A 20,338-nucleotide genomic window follows, 5' to 3' on the forward strand; every position below is an offset into this window, starting at 1 on the left:
TCCAGGATCAACATAAGTCAATTTTAAACTTAAAGGTCCAGGATCAACATCAGTGAATTTTACTCTTGATGGTCGAGGATCAACATCGGTGAATTTGATCCTTGATCGTCCAGGATCAACATCAGTGAATTTTGATGGTCCAGGATCAACAACAGTCAATTTTAATCTTAATGGTCCAGGATCAACATCAGTGAATTAGAATCTTGATGGTCCAGGATGAACTTCAGTGAATTTTACTCTTGATGGTCCAGGATCAACATAAGCGAATTTGAATCTTAATGGTCCAGGATCAACATCAGTCAATTTTACTCTTGATGGTCCAGGTTCAACATCAGTCAATTTTAATCTTGATGGTCCAGGATCAACATCAGTGAATTAGAATCTTGATGGTCCAGGATCAACATCAGTGAACTTTGATGGTCCAGGATCAACATCAGTGAATTTTACTCTTGATGGTCCAGGAACAACATCAGTCAATTTTAATCTTGATGGTCCAGGATCAACATCAGTCAGTTTTAATCTTGATGGTCCAGGATCAACATCAGTGGATTTTACTTTTGATGGTCCAGGATTAACATCAGTGAATTCAAAATTTTTTTACTCTTGATGGTCCAGGATCAACATCAGTAAACTAGAATCTTGATGGTCCAGGATCAACACAAGTCAATTTTACTCTTGATGGTCCAGGATCAACATCAGTGAATTTTACTCTTGATGGTCGAGGATCAACATCAGTGAATTTGATCCTTGATGGTCCAGGATCAACATCAGTAAATTTTACTCTTGATGGTCCAGCATCAACATCAGTAAACGAGAATCTTGATGGTCCAGGATCAACATCAGTCAATTTTACTCTTGATGGTCCAGGATCAACAATAGTAAATTTCATCCTTGATGGTCCAGGATCAGTGAATTTTACTCTTGATGGTCCAGGATCAACATCAGTAAATTTTACTCTTGATGGTCCAGGATCAACATCAGTAAATTTTACTCTTGATGGTCCAGGATCAACATCAGTAAACGAGAATCTTGATGGTCCAGGATCAACATCAGTCAATTTTACTCTTGATGGTCCAGGATCAACAATAGTAAATTTGATCCTTGATGGTCCAGGATCAGTGAACTTTACTCTTGAAGGTCCAGGATCAACATCAGTAAATTTTACTCTTGATGGTTCAGGATCAACGTCAGTGAATTTGACTCTTGATGGTCCAGGATCAACATAAGTGAATTTGAATCTTGATGGTCCAGGATCAACATCAGTGAATTTTACTCTTGATGGTTCAGGATCAACATAAGTGAATTTGAATCTTGATGGTCCAGGATCAACATCAGTCAATTTTACTTTTGATGGTCCAGGATCAACAACAGTCAATTTTATTCTTGATGGTCCAGGATCAACATCAGTGAATTAGAATCTTGATGGTCCAGGATCAACATCAGTGAATTTTACTCTTGATGGTCCAGGATCAACATCAGTCAACTTAAATCTTGATGGTCCAGGATCAACATCAGTCAGTTTTAATCTTGATGGTCCAGGATCAACAATAGTAAATTTGATCCTTGATGGTCCAGGATCAGTGAATTTTACTCTTGATGGTCCAGGATCAACATCAGTAAATTTTACTCTTGATGGTCCAGGATCAACATCAGTGAATTTGATCCTTGATAGTCCAGGATCAACATCAGTGAATTTTACTCTTGATGGTCCAGGATCAACATAAGTGAATTTGAATCTTGATGGTCCAGGATCAACATCAGTGAATTTGAATATTGATGGTCCAGGATCAACATCAGTCAATTTTACTCTTGATGGTCCAGGTTCAACATCAGTCAATTTTACTGTTGATGGTCCAGGATCAACATCAGTAAATTTTAATCTTGATGGTCCAGGATCAACATCAGTGAATTAGAATCTTGATGGTCCAGGATCAACATCAGTGAACTTTGATGGTCCAGGATCAACATCAGTTAATTTTACTCTTGATGGTCCAGGATCAACATCAGTGAATTTGAATCTTGATGGTCCAGGATCAACATCAGTGAATTTTACTCTTGATGGTCCAGGATCAACATCAGTCAATTTTAATCTTGATGGTCCAGGATCAACATCAGTCATTTTTAATCTTGATGGTCCAGGATCAACATCAGTGAATTAGAATCTTGATGGTCCAGGATCAACATCAGTGAATTTTAATCTTGATGGTCCAGGATCAACATCAGTAAACTAGAATCTTGATGGTCCAGGATCAACATAAGTCAATTTTAATCTTAAAGGTCCAGGATCAACATCAGTGAATTTTACTCTTGATGGTCGAGGATCAACATCGGTGAATTTGATCCTTGATCGTCCAGGATCAACATCAGTGAATTTTGATGGTCCAGGATCAACAACAGTCAATTTTAATCTTAATGGTCCAGGATCAACATCAGTGAATTAGAATCTTGATGGTCCAGGATGAACTTCAGTGAATTTTACTCTTGATGGTCCAGGATCAACATAAGTGAATTTGAATCTTAATGGTCCAGGATCAACATCAGTCAATTTTACTCTTGATGGTCCAGGTTCAACATCAGTCAATTTTAATCTTGATGGTCCAGGATCAACATCAGTGAATTAGAATCTTGATGGTCCAGGATCAACATCAGTGAACTTTGATGGTCCAGGATCAACATCAGTGAATTTTACTCTTGATGGTCCAGGAACAACATCAGTCAATTTTAATCTTGATGGTCCAGGATCAACATCAGTCAGTTTTAATCTTGATGGTCCAGGATCAACATCAGTAAACTAGAATCTTGATGGTCCAGGATCAACATAAGTCAATTTTACTCTTGATGGTCCAGGATCAACATCAGTGAATTTTACTCTTGATGGTCGAGGATCAACATCAGTGAATTTGATCCTTGATGGTCCAGGATCAACATCAGTAAATTTTACTCTTGATGGTCCAGCATCAACATCAGTAAACGAGAATCTTGATGGTCCAGGATCAACATCAGTCAATTTTACTCTTGATGGTCCAGGATCAACAATAGTAAATTTCATCCTTGATGGTCCAGGATCAGTGAATTTTACTCTTGATGGTCCAGGATCAACATCAGTAAATTTTACTCTTGATGGTCCAGGATCAACATCAGTGAATTTGATCCTTGATGGTCCAGGATCAACATCAGTGAATTTTACTCTTGATGGTTCAGGATCAACATCAGTGAATTTTACTCTTGATGGTCCAGGTTCAACATCAGTCAATTTTACTGTTGATGGTCCAGGATCAACATCAGTAAATTTTAAACTTGATGGTCCAGGATCAACATCAGAGAATTAGAATCTTGATGGTCCAGGATCAACATCAGTGAACTTTGATGGTCCAGGATCAACATCAGTTAATTTTACTCTTGATGGTCCAGGATCAACATCACTGAATTAGAATCTTGATGGTCCAGGATCAACATCAGTCCATTTTAATCTTGATGGTCCAGGATCAACATCAGTCCATTTTATTCTTGATGGTCCAGGATCAACATCAGTCATTTTTAATCTTAATGGTCCAGGATCAACATCAGTGAATTAGAATCTTGATGGTCCAGGATCAACATCAGTCCATTTTAATCTTGATGGTCCAGGATCAACATCAGTCAATTTTAATCTTGATGGTCCAGGATCAACATCAGTGAATTAGAATCTTGATGGTCCAGGATCAACATCAGTAAACTTTGATGGTCCAGGATCAACATCAGTTAATTTTACTCTTTATGGTCCAGGATCAACATCAGTGAATTTGAATCTTGATGGTCCAGGATCAACATCAGTGAATTTTACTCTTGATGGTCCAGGATCAACATCAGTCAATTTTATTCTTGATGGTCCAGGATCAACATCAGTCAATTTTAATCTTGATGGTCCAGGATCAACATCAGTCATTTTTAATCTTGATGGTCCAGGATCAATATCAGTGAATTAGAATCTTGATGGTCCAGGATCAACATAAGTCAATTTTAATCTTAATGGTCCAGGATCAACATCAGTGAATTTTACTCTTTATGTTCCAGGATCAACATCAGTGAATTTGAATCCTGATGGTCCAGGATCAACATCAGTGAATTTTACTCTTGATGGTCCAGGATCAACATCAGTCAATTTTAATCTTGAAAGTCCAGGATCAACATCAGTCAATTTTAATCTTGATGGTCCAGGATCAACATCAGTCATTTTTAATGTTGATGGTCCAGGATCAACATCAGTGAATTAGAATCTTGATGGTCCTGGATCAACATCAGTGAATCTTGATGGTCCAGGATCAACATCAATCAATTTTAATCTTGATGGTCCAGGATCATTATAAGTGAATTAGAATCTTGATGGTCCAAGATCAACATCAGTCAATTTTAATCTTAATGGTCCAGGATCAACATCAGTGAATTTGATCCTTGATAGTCCAGGATCAACATCAGTGAATTTTGATGGTCCAGGATCAACAACAGTCAATTTTAATCTTGATGGTCCAGGATCAACATCAGTGAATTAGAATCTTGATGGTCCAGGATGAACTTCAGAGAATTTGAATTTTGATGGTCCAGGATCAACATCAGTCAATTTTAATCTTGATGGTCCAGGATCAACATCAGTCATTTTTAATCTTGATGGTCCAGGATCAACATCAGTGAATTAGAATCTTGATGGTCCAGGATCAACATAAGTCAATTTTAAACTTAATGGTCCAGGATCAACATCAGTGAATTTTACTCTTTATGTTCCAGGATCAACATCAGTGAATTTGAATCTTGATGGTCCAGGATCAACATCAGTGAATTTTACTCTTGATGGTCCAGGATCAACATCAGTCAATTTTAATCTTGATGGTCCAGGATCAACATCAGTGAATCTTGATGGTCCAGGATCAACATCAATCAATTTTAATCTTGATGGTCCAGGATCATTATAAGTGAATTAGAATCTTGATGGTCCAAGATCAACATCAGTCAATTTTAATCTTGATGGACCAGGATCAACATCAGTAAACTAGAATCTTGATGGTCCAGGATCAACATAAGTCAATTTTAATCTTAATGGTCCAGGATCAACATCAGTGAATTTGATCCTTGATAGTCCAGGATCAACATCAGTGAATTTTGATGGTCCAGGATCAACAACAGTCAATTTTAATCTTGATGGTCCAGGATCAACATTAGTGAATTAGAATCTTGATGGTCCAGGATGAACTTCAGAGAATTTGAATCTTGATGGTCCAGGATCATTATCAGTGAATTACAATCTTGATGGTCCAGGATGAACATAAGTGAATTTGAATCTTGATGGTCCAGGATCAACAACAGTCAATTTTATTCTTGATTGTCCAGGATCAATATCAGTGAATTAGAATCTTGATGGTCCAGGATCAACATCAGTAAACGAGAATCTTGATGGTCCAGGATCAACATCAGTCAATTTTACTCTTGATGGTCCAGGATCAACAATAGTAAATTTGATCCTTGATGGTCCAGGATCAGTGAATTTTACTCTTGTAGGTCCAGGATCAAAATCAGTAAATTTTACTCTTGATGGTCCAGGATCAACATCAGTAAACTAGGATCTTGATGGTCAAGGATCAACATTAGTCAATTTGAATATTGATGGTCCAGGATCAACATCAGTCAATTTTACTCTTGATGGTCCAGGATCAACATCAGTAAATTTTAATCTTGATGGTCCAGGATCAACATTCTGTGAATTAGAATCTTGATGGTCTAGGATCAACATCAGTGAACTTTGATGGTCCAGGATCAACATCAGTTAATTTGAATCTTGATGGTCCAGGATCAACAACAGACAATTTTATTCTTGATGGTCCAGGATCAACATCAGTAAATTTTACTCTTGATGGTCCAGGATCAACATCAGTAAATTTGACTCTTGATGGTCCAGGATCAACATCAATCAATTTTAATCTTGATGGTCCAGGATCATTATAAGTGAATTAGAATCTTGATGGTCCAAGATCAACATCAGTCAATTTTAATCTTGATGGACCAGGATCAACATCAGTAAACTAGAATCTTGATGGTCCAGGATCAACATAAGTCAATTTTAATCTTAATGGTCCAGGATCAACATCAGTGAATTTGATCCTTGATAGTCCAGGATCAACATCAGTGAATTTTGATGGTCCAGGATCAACAACAGTCAATTTTAATCTTGATGGTCCAGGATCAACATTAGTGAATTAGAATCTTGATGGTCCAGGATGAACTTCAGAGAATTTGAATCTTGATGGTCCAGGATCATTATCAGTGAATTACAATCTTGATGGTCCAGGATGAACATAAGTGAATTTGAATCTTGATGGTCCAGGATCAACATCAGTGAATTTTACTCTTGATGGTCCAGGATCAACATAAGTGAATTTGAATCTTGATGGTCCAGGATCAACATCAGTCAATTTTACTCTTGATGTTCCAGGTTCAACATCAGTCAATTTTCCTGTTGATGGTCCAGGATCAACATCAGTAAATTTTACTGTTGATGGTCCAGGATCAACATCAGTGAAATAGAATCTTGATGGTCCAGGATCAACATCAGTGAACTTTGATGGTCCAGGATCAACATAAGTGAATTTGAATCTTCATGGTCCAGGATCAACATCAGTGAATTTTACTCTTGATGGTCCAGGATCAACATCAGTCAATTTTAATCTTGATGGTCCAGGATCAGCATCAGTCAGTTTTAATCTTGATGGTCCAGGATCAACATCAGTGGATTTTACTTTTGATGGTCCAGGAATAACATCAGTGAATTCAAAATTTTTTTTCTCTTGATGGTCCAGGATCAACATCAGTAAACGAGAATCTTGATGGTCCAGGATCAACATCAGTCAATTTTCCTCTTGATGGTCCAGAAACAAACAATAGTAAATTTGATCCTTGATGGTCCAGGATCAGTGAATTTTACTCCTGATGGTCCAGGATCAACATCAGTAAATTTTACTCTTGATGGTCGAGGATCAACATCAGTGAATTTGATCCTTGATGGTCCAGGATCAACATCAGTGAATTTTACTCTTGATGGTCCAGGGTCAACATAAGTGAATTAGAATCTTCATGGTCCAGGATTAACATCAGTCAATTTTACTCTTGATGGTCCAGGTTCAACATCAGTCAATTAGAATCTTGATGGTCCAGAATCATTATCAGTGAACTTTGATGGTCCAGGATCAACATCAGTGAATTTTACTCTTGATGGTCCAGGTTCAAAATCAGTCAATTAGAATCTTGATGGTCCAGAATCAACATCAGTGAACTTTGATGGTCCAGGATCAACATCAGTTAATTTGAATCTTGATGGTCCAGGATCAACAACAGTCAATTTTATTCTTGATTGTCCAGGATCAATATCAGTGAATTAGAATCTTGATGGTCCAGGATCAACGTCAGTTAATTTGAATCTTTTTACTCTTGATGGTCCAGGATCAACATAAGTCAATTTGAATCTTGATGGTCCAGGATCAACATCAGTAAACGAGAATCTTGATGGTCCAGGATCAACATCAGTCAATTTTACTCTTGATGGTCCAGGATCAACAATAGTAAATTTGATCCTTGATGGTCCAGGATCAGTGAATTTTACTCTTGTAGGTCCAGGATCAAAATCAGTAAATTTTACTCTTGATGGTCCAGGATCAACATCAGTAAACTAGGATCTTGATGGTCAAGGATCAACATTAGTCAATTTGAATATTGATGGTCCAGGATCAACATCAGTCAATTTTACTCTTGATGGTCCAGGATCAACATCAGTAAATTTTAATCTTGATGGTCCAGGATCAACATTCTGTGAATTAGAATCTTGATGGTCTAGGATCAACATCAGTGAACTTTGATGGTCCAGGATCAACATCAGTTAATTTGAATCTTGATGGTCCAGGATCAACAACAGACAATTTTATTCTTGATGGTCCAGGATCAACATCAGTAAATTTTACTCTTGATGGTCCAGGATCAACATCAGTAAATTTGACTCTTGATGGTCCAGGATCAACATCAGTCAATTTTAATCTTGATGGTCCAGGATCAACATCAGTGGACTTTACTTTTGATGGTATAGGATTAACATCAGTGAATTCAAATTTTTTTTACTCTTGATGGTCCAGGATCAACATCAGTCAATTTTACTCTTGATGGTCCAGGATCAACATCAGTGAATTTTACTCTTGATGGTCCAGGATCAACATTAGTGAATTTGAATCTTGATGGTCCAGGATCAACATCAGTCAATTTTACTCTTGATGGTCCAGGATCAACATCAGTGAATTTTACTCTTGATGGTCCAGGATCAACATCAGTGAATTTTACTCTTGATGGTCCAGGATCAACATTAGTGAATTTGAATCTTGATGGTCCAGGATCAACATCAGTAAATTTTAATCTTGATGGTCCAGGATCAACATCAGTGAATTAGAATCTTGATGGTCTAGGATCAACATCAGTGAACTTTGATGGTCCAGGATCAACATCAGTTAATTTGAATCTTGATGGTCCAGGATCAACATCAGTTAATTTGAATCTTGATGGTCCAGGATCAACATCAGTCAATTTTACTCTTGATGGTCCAGGATCAACATCAGTCAATTTTAATCTTGATGGTCCAGGATCAACATCAGTCAATTTTACTCTTGATGGTCCAGGATCAACAACAGTCAATTTTATTCTTGATGGTCCAGGATCAACATCAGTGAATTAGAATCTTGATGGTCCAGGATCAACATCAGTGAATTTGAATCTTGAAGGTTCAGGATCAACATCAGTAAATTTTACTCTTGATGGTCCAGGATCAACATCAGTCAATTTTAATCTTGATGGTCCAGGATCAACATCAGTCAGTTTTAATCTTGATGGTCCAGGATCAACATCAGTGGATTTTACTTTTGATGGTCCAGGATCAACATCAGTGAATTTTACTCTTGATGGTCCAGGATCAACATTAGTGAATTTGAATCTTGATGGTCCAGGATCAACATCAGTCAATTTTACTCTTGATGGTCCAGGATCAACATCAGTCAATTTTACTCTTGATGGTCCAGGATCAACATCAGTGAATTTTACTCTTGATGGTCCAGGATCAACATCAGTGAATTAGAATCTTGATGGTCTAGGATCAACATCAGTGAACTTTGATGGTCCAGGATCAACATCAGTTAATTTGAATCTTGATGGTCCAGGATCAACATCAGTTAATTTGAATCTTGATGGTCCAGGATCAACATCAGTCAATTTTACTCTTGATGGTCCAGGATCAACATCAGTCAATTTTAATCTTGATGGTCCAGGATCAACATCAGTCAATTTTACTCTTGATGGTCCAGGATCAACAACAGTCAATTTTATTCTTGATGGTCCAGGATCAACATCAGTGAATTAGAATCTTGATGGTCCAGGATCAACATCAGTGAATTTGAATCTTGAAGGTTCAGGATCAACATCAGTAAATTTTACTCTTGATGGTCCAGGATCAACATCAGTCAATTTTAATCTTGATGGTCCAGGATCAACATCAGTCAGTTTTAATCTTGATGGTCCAGGATCAACATCAGTGGATTTTACTTTTGATGGTCCAGGATCAACAATAGTAAATTTGATCCTTGATGGTACAGGATCAGTGAATTTTACTCTTGATGGTCCAGGATCAACATCAGTGAATTTTACTCTTGATGGTCCAGGATCAACATAAGTGAATTTGAATCTTGATGGTCCAGGATCAACATCAGTGAATTTTACTCTTGATGGTCCAGGGTCAACATAAGTGAATTTGAATCTTCATGGTCCAGGATCAACATCAGTCAATTTTACTCTTGATGGTCCAGGGTCAACATAAGTGAATTTGAATCTTCATGGTCCAGGATCAACATCAGTGAATTTAAATCTTGATGGTCCAGGATCAACATCAGTCAATTTTAATCTTGATGGTTCAGGATCAACATCAGTCAATTTTAATCTTGATGTTCCAGGATCAACATCAGTCAATTTTAATCTTGATGGTCCAGGATGAACATCAGTCAATTTTAATCTTGATGGTCCAGGATCAACATCAGTGATTTAGAATCTTGATGGTCCAGGATCAACATCAGTGAATCTTGATGGTCCAGGATCAACATCAATCAATTTTAATCTTGATGGTCCAGGATCATTATCAGTGAATTAGAATCTTGATGGTCCAGGATCAACATCAGTCAATTTTAATCTTGATGGTCCAGGATCAACATCAGTGAATTTTACTCTTGATGGTTGAGGATCAACATCTGTGAATTTGATCCTTGATGGTCCAGGTTCAACATCAGTCAATTTTACTGTTGATGGTCCAGGATCAACATCAGTAAATTTTAATCTTGTTGGTCCAGGATCAACATCAGTGAATTAGAATCTTGATGGTCCAGGATCAACATCAGTGAACTTTGATGGTCCAGGATCAACATCAGTGAATTTGAATCTTGATGGTCCAGGATCAATATCAGTGAATTTTACTCTTGATGGTCCAGGATCAACATCAGTCAATTTTAATCTTAATGGTCCAGGATCAACATCAGTCAGTTTTAACCTTGATGGTCCAGGATCAACTGTGCTGATTTCCCTTTATTTAATCACCCTAATTAAACAAAGTTAAGATCAGGATCCTCCCTTAGCTATATTTCTTAGCAAGAGTTTAGTTAAAGGATCGTCTTTAAAGAACGTATTTTGCAAAAGAATAAATTAGAGCATACTTTACCACACAGGGTAACTTAGATGGGTTCTGGAAAATGAAGTCAATGTCCACTCCAGTGAAGAAAATTAATAAAATACACTTTTACTAATAAAATAAAATCCAGTGAAAAAGTAGAACAAACAAAAGACAAACAGAAAACAAGAAATCCTTACTTTGCCTCTCGTTAGAGACAAAGGGCAACCAACCTCAATGAACAGAAGTCAGGAAGCGCAAAGCTGAAGAGTACATGTCAGCTTTTATACTCAGTGTCTCAGTGACAGTATTCATAAATCAACCCTAAACACAGGTGCATAGACTACTTAAATCATACATTCAAAGAGCATGCTAAATCACTTGAACAGTAAAAAGACAGATATATAGTCATCAAGAGTACATTGTATCATATAAATCAACATTTAGGCATTTTAATATAAGCCTTGATTTATAATGTGCTATATAGTTATGCACTTAAATTCAGGTGCGTGAACTCGGTAGAAAGTTCAGCAAAAGTACAAGTTGGGAGTTCATTCAGAGTTCGACTACTAGCAAGAGGGTCATCTGAAGTAGCAAGGGGTTCACAGAGAGTTCGTCCAGCTGATTTGTTGGCTCGGTGCGCCCTCTGTCGGAGTCGCCTTTCCTTTCTCTTACGTTTAATTTCATCGTTAAGAGTTGTACTTTTTACGCATAGGAATATCAGAATACATCAGTGATTTTTTGTGTCTCACATGATTAATGTCATCTGACCCATCAACCATCACACAACATAAGTGAATTTGAATCTTGATGGTCCAGGATCAACATCAGTCAATTTTACTCTTGATGGTCCAGGATCAACATCAGTCAATTTTACTCTTGATGGTCCAGGATCAACATCAGTAAATTTTAATCTTGATGGTCCAGGATCAACATCAGTGAATTAGAATCTTGATGGTCCAGGATCAACATCAGTGAACTTTGATGGTCCAGGTTCAACATCAGTGAATTTGAATCTTGATGGTCCAGGATCAACATCAGTGAATTTTACTCTTGATGGTCCAGGATCAACATCAGTCAATTTTAATCTTGATGGTCCAGGATCAACATCAGTCAGTTTTAATCTTGATGGTCCAGGATCAACATCAGTGAATTTTACTCTTGATGGTCCAGGATCAACATAAGTGAATTTGATCCTTGATGGTCCAGGATCAACATCAGTGAATTTTACTCTTGATGGTCCAGGATCAACATCAGTGAATTTTACTCTTGATGGTCCAGGATCAACATAAGTGAATTTGAATCTTGATGGTCCAGGTTCAACATCAGTCAATTTTACTGTTGATGGTCCAGGATCAACATCAGTGAATTAGAATCTTGATGGTCCAGGATCAACATCAGTGAATTAGAATCTTGATGGTCAAGGATCAACATCAGTGAACTTTGATGGTCCAGGATCAACATCAGTTAATTTGAATCTTGATGGTCCAGGATCAACAACAGTCAATTTTATTCTTGATGGTCCAGGATCAACATCAGTGAATTTTAATCTTGATGGTCCAGGATCAACATCAGTCAATTTTACTCTTAATGGTCCAGGATCAACATCAGTCAATTTGAATCTTGATGGTCCAGGATCAACATCAGTCAATTTGAATCTTGATGGTCCAGGATCAACATCAGTGAATTTTACTCTTGATGGTCCAGGATCAACATCAGTCAATTTTAATCTTGATGGTCCAGGATCAACATCAGTGAATTTTACTCTTGATGGTCCAGGATCAACATCAGTGAATTTTACTCTAGATGGTCCAGGCTGAACATTAGTCAATTTGATCCTTGATGGTCCAGGATCAACATAAGTGAATTTGAATCTTGATGGTCCAGGATCAACATCAGTCAATTTTACTCTTGATGGTCCAGGATCAACATCAGTGAATTTTACTCTTGATGGTCCAGGATCAACATCAGTAAATTTTAATCTTGATGGTTCAGGATCAACATCAGTGAATTAGAATCTTGATGGTCCAAGATCAACATCAGTGAACTTTGATGGTCCAGGATCAACATCAGTGAATTTGAATCTTGATGGTCCAGGATCAACATCAGTGAATTTTACTCTTGATGGTCCAGGATCAACATCAGTAAATTTTAATCTTGATGGTCCAGGATCAACATCAGTAAATTTTAATCTTGATGGTCCAGGATCAACATCAGTGAATTTTACTCTTGATGGTCCAGGATCAACATAAGTGAATTTGAATCTTGATGGTCCAGGATCAACATCAGTCAATTTTACTCTTGATGGTCCAGGATCAACATCAGTGAATTTTACTCTTGATGGTCCAGGATCAATATAAGTGAATTTGAATCTTGAAGGGTCCAGGTTCAACATCAGTCAATTTTACTGTTGATGGTCCAGGATCAACATCAGTGAATTAGAATCTTGATGGTCCAGGATCAACATCAGTGAACTTTGATGGTCCAGGATCAACATCAGTTAATTTGAATCTTGATGGTCCAGGATCAACGTCAGTCAATTTGAATCTTGATGGTCCAGGATCAACAACAGTCAATTTTTATTCTTGATGGTCCAGGATCAACATCAGTGAATTTTACTCTTGATGGTCCAGGATCAACATCAGTCAATTTTAATCTTGATGGTCCAGGATCAACATCAGTGAATTTTACTCTTGATGGTCCAGGATCAACATCAGTGAATTTTAATCTTGATGGTCCAGGATCAACATCAGTGAATTTTACTCTTGATGGTCCAGGATCAACATCAGTGAATTTTACTCTTGATGGTCCAGGATCAACATCAGTAAATTTTAATCTTGATGGTCCAGGATCAACATCAGTAAATTTTAATCTTGATGGTCCAGGATCAACATCAGTGAATTTTACTCTTGATGGTCCAGGATCAACATAAGTGAATTTGAATCTTGATGGTCCAGGATCAACATCAGTCAATTTTACTCTTGATGGTCCAGGATCAACATCAGTGAATTTTACTCTTGATGGTCCAGGATCAATATAAGTGAATTTGAATCTTGATGGTCCAGGTTCAACATCAGTCAATTTTACTGTTGATGGTCCAGGATCAACATCAGTGAATTAGAATCTTGATGGTCCAGGATCAACATCAGTGAACTTTGATGGTCCAGGATCAACATCAGTCAATTTTACTCTTGATGGTCCAGGATCAACATCAGTAAATTTTAATCTTGATGGTCCAGGATCAACGTCAGTCAATTTGAATCTTGATGGTCCAGGATCAACAACAGTCAATTTTAATCTTGATGGTCCAGGATCAACATCAGTGAATTTTACTCTTGATGGTCCAGGATCAACATCAGTCAATTTTAATCTTGATGGTCCAGGATCAACAACAGTCAATTTTACTCTTGATGGTCCAGGATCAACATCAGTGAATTTTACTCTAGATGGTCCAGGCTGAACATTAGTCAATTTGATCCTTGATGGTTCAGGATCAAGACCAGTGAATTTTGATGGTCCAGGATCAACATCAGTCAATTTGAATCTTGATGGTCCAGGATCAACAAAAGTAAATTTTAATCTTGATGGTCCAGGATCAACATCAGTGAATTTTACTCATGATGGTCCAGGATCAGCATCAGTGAATTTTACTCATGATGGTCCAGGATCAACATCAGTGAATTTTAATCTTGATGGTCCAGGGTCAACATAAGTGAATTTCAATCTTGATGGTCCAGGATCAACATCAATCAATTTTAATCTTGGTGGTTCAGGTTCAACATCAGTCAATTTTAATCTTGATGGTCCAGGATCAACATCAGTCAATTTTAATCTTGATGGTCCAGGATGAACATCAGTCAATTTTAATCTTGATGGTCCAGGATCAACATCAGTGATTTAGAATCTTGATGGTCCAGGATCAACATCAGTGAATCTTGATGGTCCAGGATCAACATCAATTAATTTTAATCTTGGTGGTTCAGGATCAACATCAGTCAATTTTAATCTTGATGGTCCAGGATGAACATCAGTCAATTTTAATCTTGATGGTCCAGGATCAACATCAGTGATTTAGAATCTTGATGGTCCAGGATCAACATCAGTAAATCTTGATGGTCCAGGATCAACATCAATCAATTTTAATCTTGGTGGTTCAGGATCAACATCAGTCAATTTTAATTTTGGTGGTTCAGGATCAACATCAGTCAATTTTAATCTTGGTGGTTCAGGATCAACATCAGTCAATTTTAATCTTGATGGTCCAGGATCAACATCATTCAATTTTAATCTTGATGGTCCAGGATGAACATCAGTCAATTTTAATCTTGATGGTCCAGGATCAACATCAGTGATTTAGAATCTTGATGGTCCAGGATCAACATCAGTAAATCTTGATGGTCCAGGATCAACATCAATCAATTTTAATCTTGATGGTCCAGGATCATTATCAGTGAATTAGAATCTTGATGGTCCAGGATCAACATCAGTCAATTTTAATCTTGATGATCCAGGATCAACATCAGTGAATTTTACTCTTGATGGTCGAGGATCAACATCTGTGAATTTGATCCTTGATGGTCCAGGATGAACATCAGTGAATTTGAATCTTGATTGTCCAGGATCAACATCAATCAATTTGAATCTTGATGGTCCAGGATCAACATCAGTCAATTTTAATCTTGATGGTCCAGGTTCAACATCAGTCAATTTTACTGTTGATGGTCCAGGATCAACATCAGTAAATTTTAATCTTGATGGTCCAGGATCATCATCAGTGAATTAGAATCTTGATGGTCCAGGATCAACATCAGTGAACTTTGATGGTCCAGGATCAACATCAGTGAATTTGAATCTTGATGGTCCAGGATCAACATCAGTGAATTTTACTCTTGATGGTCCAGGATCAACATCAGTCAATTTTAATCTTGATGGTCCAGGATCAACATCAGTCAGTTTTAATCTTGATGGTCCAGGATCAACATCAGTGAATTTTACTCTTGATGGTCCAGGATCAACATCAGTCAATTTTAATCTTGATGGTCCAGGATCAACATCAGTCAGTTTTAATCTTGATGGTCCAGGATCAACATCAGTCAATTTTACTCTTGATGGTCCAGGATCAACATCAGTGAATTTTACTCTTGATGGTCCAGGATCAACATCAGTGAACTTTGATGGTCCAGGATCAACATCAGTGAATTAGAATCTTGATGGTCCAGGATCAACATCAGTGAACTTTGATGGTCCAGGATCAACATCAGTAAATTTTAATCTTGATGGTCCAGGATCAACATCAGTGAATTAGAATCTTGATGGTCCAGGATCAACATCAGTGAACTTTGATGGTCCAGGATCAACATCAGTCAATTTTAATCTTGATGGTCCAGGATCAACATCAGTCAGTTTTAATCTTGATGGTCCAGGATCAACATCAGTGAATTTTACTCTTGATGGTCCAGGATCAACATCAGTCAATTTTAATCTTGATGGTCCAGGATCAACATCAGTCAGTTTTAATCTTGATGGTCCAGGATCAACATCAGTCAATTTTACTCTTGATGGTCCAGGATCAACATCAGTGAATTTTACTCTTGATGGTCCAGGATCAACATCAGTAAATTTTAATCTTGATGGTCCAGGATCAACATCAGAGAATTTGAATCTTGATGGTCCAGGATCAACATCAGTGAACTTTGATGGTCCAGGATCAACATCAGTGAATTTGAATCTTGATGGTCCAGGATCAACATCAGTAAATTTTAATCTTGATGGTCCAGGATCAACATCAGTAAATTTTAATCTTGATGGTCCAGGATCAACATCAGTGAATTAGAATCTTGATGGTCCAGGAACAACATCAGTGAATTTTACTCTTGATGGTCCAGGATCAACATAAGTGAATTTGAATCTTGATGGTCCAGGATCAACATCAGTCAATTTTACTCTTGATGGTCCAGGATCAACATCAGTCAATTTTACTCTTGATGGTCCAGGATCATTATAAGTGAATTTGAATCTTGATGGTCCAGGTTCAACATCAGTCAATTTTACTGTTGATGGTCCAGGATCAACATCAGTGAATTAGAATCTTGATGGTCCAGGATCAACATCAGTGAACTTTGATGGTCCAGGATCAACATCAGTTAATTTGAATCTTGATGGTCCAGCATCAACAACAGTCAATTTTACTCTTGATGGTCCAGGATCAACATCAGTCAATTTTACTGTTGATGGTCCAGGATCAACATCAGTGAATTAGAATCTTGATGGTCCAGGATCAACATCAGTGAACTTTGATGGTCCAGGATCAACATCAGTTAATTTGAATCTTGATGGTCCAGGATCAACAACAGTCAATTTTACTCTTGATGGTCCAGGATCAACAACAGTAAATTTTAATCTTGATGGTCCAGGATCAACGTCAGTCAATTTGAATCTTGATGGTCCAGGATCAACAACAGTCAATTTTAATCTTGATGGTCCAGGATCAACATCAGTGAATTTTACTCTAGATGGTCCAGGCTGAACATTAGTCAATTTGATCCTTGATGGTTCAGGATCAAGACCAGTGAATTTTGATGGTCCAGGATCAACATCAGTCAATTTGAATCTTGATGGTCCAGGATCAACAAAAGTAAATTTTAATCTTGATGGTCCAGGATCAACATCAGTGAATTTTACTCATGATGGTCCAGGATCAGCATCAGTGAATTTTACTCATGATGGTCCAGGATCAACATCAGTGAATTTTAATCTTGATGGTCCAGGGTCAACATAAGTGAATTTCAATCTTGATGGTCCAGGATCAACATCAATCAATTTTAATCTTGGTGGTTCAGGTTCAACATCAGTCAATTTTAATCTTGATGGTCCAGGATCAACATCAGTCAATTTTAATCTTGATGGTCCAGGATGAACATCAGTCAATTTTAATCTTGATGGTCCAGGATCAACATCAGTGATTTAGAATCTTGATGGTCCAGGATCAACATCAGTGAATCTTGATGGTCCAGGATCAACATCAATCAATTTTAATCTTGATGGTCCAGGATCATTATCAGTGAATTAGAATCTTGATGGTCCAGGATCAACATCAGTCAATTTTAATCTTGATGGTCCAGGATCAACATCAGTGAATTTTACTCTTGATGGTCGAGGATCAACATCTGTGAATTTGATCCTTGATGGTCCAGGATGAACATCAGTGAATTTGAATCTTGATGGTCCAGGATCAACATCAGTGAATTAGAATCTTGATGGTCCAGGATCAACATCAGTGAACTTTGATGGTCCAGGATCAACATCAGTGAATTTGAATCTTGATGGTCCAGGATCAACATCAGTGAATTTTACTCTTGATGGTCCAGGATCAACATCAGTCAATTTTAATCTTGATGGTCCAGGATCAACATCAGTCAGTTTTAATCTTGATGGTCCAGGATCAACATCAGTGAATTTTACTCTTGATGGTCCAGGATCAACATCAGTCAATTTTAATCTTGATGGTCCAGGATCAACATCAGTCAGTTTTAATCTTGATGGTCCAGGATCAACATCAGTCAATTTTACTCTTGATGGTCCAGGATCAACATCAGTGAATTTTACTCTTGATGGTCCAGGATCAACATCAGTAAATTTTAATCTTGATGGTCCAGGATCAACATCAGTGAATTAGAATCTTGATGGTCCAGGATCAACATCAGTGAACTTTGATGGTCCAGGATCAACATCAGTGAATTTGAATCTTGATGGTCCAGGATCAACATCAGTCAATTTTAATCTTGATGGTCCAGGATCAACATCAGTCAGTTTTAATCTTGATGGTCCAGGATCAACATCAGTTAATTTTACTCTTGATGGTCCAGGATCAACATCAGTGAACTTTGATGGTCCAGGATCAACATCAGTAAATTTTAATCTTGATGGTCCAGGATCAACATCAGTGAATTAGAATCTTGATGGTCCAGGATCAACATCAGTGAACTTTGATGGTCCAGGATCAACATCAGTGAATTAGAATCTTGATGGTCCAGGATCAACATCAGTGAACTTTGATGGTCCAGGATCAACATCAGTAAATTTTAATCTTGATGGTCCAGGATCAACATCAGTGAATTAGAATCTTGATGGTCCAGGATCAACATCAGTGAACTTTGATGGTCCAGGATCAACATCAGTGAATTTGAATCTTGATGGTCCAGGATCAACATCAGTGAATTTTACTCTTGATGGTCCAGGATCAACATCAGTCAATTTTAATCTTGATGGTCCAGGATCAACATCAGTCAGTTTTAATCTTGATGGTCCAGGATCAACATCAGTGAATTTTACTCTTGATGGTCCAGGATTAACATCAGTGAACTTTGATGGTCCAGGATCAACATCAGTTAATTTGAATCTTGATGGTCCAGGATCAACAACAGTCAATTTTATTCTTGATGGTCCAGGATCAACATCAGTGAACTTTGATGGTCCAGGATCAACATCAGTTAATTTGAATCTTGATGGTCCAGGATCAACAACAGTCAATTTTATTCTTGATGGTCCAGGATCAACATCAGTGAATTTTAATCTTGATGGTCCAGGATCAACATCAGTCAATTTTACTCTTGATGGTCCAGGATCAACATCAGTCAATTTAAATCTTGATGGTCCAGGATCAACAACAGTCAATTTTAATCTTGATGGTCCAGGATCAACATCAGTGAATTTTACTCTTGATGGTCCAGGATCAACATCAGTCAATTTTAATCTTGATGGTCCAGGATCAACATCAGTGAATTTTAATCTTGATGGTCCAGGATCAACATCAGTGAATTTTAATCTTGATGGTCCAGGATCAACATCAGTGAATTTTACTCTTGATGGTCCAGGATCAACATCAGTGAATTTTAATCTTGATGGTCCAGGATCAACATCAGTGAATTTTACTCTAGATGGTCCAGGCTGAACATTAGTCAATTTGATCCTTGATGGTCCAGGATCAACATAAGTGAATTTGAATCTTGATGGTCCAGGATCAAAATCAGTCAATTTTACTCTTGATGGTCCAGGATCAACATCAGTGAATTTTACTGTTGATGGTCCAGGATCAACATCAGTGAATTAGAATCTTGATGGTCCAGGATCAACATCAGTGAACTTTGATGGTCCAGGATCAACATCAGTTAATTTGAATCTTGATGGTCCAGGATCAACAACAGTCAATTTTACTCTTGATGGTCCAGGATCAACAACAGTAAATTTTAATCTTGATGGTCCAGGATCAACGTCAGTCAATTTGAATCTTGATGGTCCAGGATCAACAACAGTCAATTTTAATCTTGATGGTCCAGGATCAACATCAGTGAATTTTACTCTTGATGGTCCAGGATCAACATCAGTCAATTTGAATCTTGATGGTCCAGGATCAACAACAGTCAATTTTACTCTTGATGGTCCAGGATCAACATCAGTGAATTTTACTCTAGATGGTCCAGGCTGAACATTAGTCAATTTGATCCTTGATGGTTCAGGATCAAGACCAGTGAATTTTGATGGTCCAGGATCAACATCAGTCAATTTGAATCTTGATGGTCCAGGATCAACAAAAGTAAATTTTAATCTTGATGGTCCAGGATCAACATCAGTGAA

At 37.5% G+C, this 20,338-nt stretch overlaps 2 long non-coding RNA genes across 2 annotated transcripts in view; both read right to left on the reverse strand.

Annotated features, from left to right (window-relative positions):
• The window catches only part of LOC141378809 (uncharacterized), a 127,467-nt gene that overhangs the window by 27,658 nt on the left and 79,471 nt on the right, over positions 1 to 20,338 (reverse strand). The gene's annotated exons all lie outside the window — the stretch shown is intronic.
• Positions 5,454 to 10,414, reverse strand: LOC147832749 (uncharacterized). Its single transcript, XR_015945120.1, has 4 exons — positions 10,399 to 10,414; positions 8,812 to 10,292; positions 6,586 to 6,847; positions 5,454 to 5,558 (listed from the first exon to the last, which is right to left on the reverse strand). It is a non-coding gene; the product is annotated as an uncharacterized LOC147832749 (long non-coding RNA).

This window comes from Danio rerio, chromosome 18 (assembly GCF_052040795.2).
Source record: "Danio rerio strain M-AB ecotype USA chromosome 18, GRCz13ab, whole genome shotgun sequence".
Taxonomy (NCBI): domain Eukaryota; kingdom Metazoa; phylum Chordata; class Actinopteri; order Cypriniformes; family Danionidae; genus Danio; species Danio rerio.